Source organism: Nanorana parkeri, unplaced genomic scaffold, assembly GCF_000935625.1.
Source record: "Nanorana parkeri isolate BGI_ZX_2015 unplaced genomic scaffold, ASM93562v1 scaffold968, whole genome shotgun sequence".
Classification (NCBI taxonomy): Eukaryota; Metazoa; Chordata; class Amphibia; order Anura; family Dicroglossidae; genus Nanorana; species Nanorana parkeri.
In genome coordinates, this window is record NW_017307236.1 from 166,035 (window position 1) to 166,710 (window position 676).

A 676-nucleotide genomic window follows, 5' to 3' on the forward strand; every position below is an offset into this window, starting at 1 on the left:
CCCCCCCCCCCCCACAATGGTTTACCCCAATGATTTATACTTTGTATCTCTTTGTTATACTTAGAATCAATTCCTGTTTATACGTAAACAAATAGAAACAGTAGAGCGGAATCAATTAAAGACAGCGGAGTGCAGCCAGTTGTAGTCACATTGTTTTCATTAGTCTATATTAATATTCATCGTGTTCTGCGTTGTTCCCTCTTCCAGCCAGGGACGGGGAAGAATGAAGCTATTTTTATCTCCTGTTGTGGTGATGATCTAAACAGAAACGAAATATCCCACATGTGTGTAAAATGCGAGAATGGCGAAGAGACAAGGGAGGACTAGACGAGCTCCCGCCGCTCCTCTCGGAAGATTGCGCAATACGCCCCATATAAAAAGAAAAAATATTTCCAGATTAACCCCTTCCCACATCAGATGGAAATTTCAGGACTTTTGGGTTTTTCTGGAATTTCCTGTTTTCTATCCATGTTCCCGGTTAGTTTGTTAACCAGGCCAAAGGGTTCGCATAACAGAAAGGCAATTAGCACCTTCAGAAAGATGTCAGCAATGGCAGCTTCACATTTCATATTTTTATGAATATTAGACTTTATATCCGAATAAATAATATGTTTCATGTGTGTTTATTTATATATACAGCCAAGGGTGTCCCTAGCCGTTTTGCCACTTTAGGGGG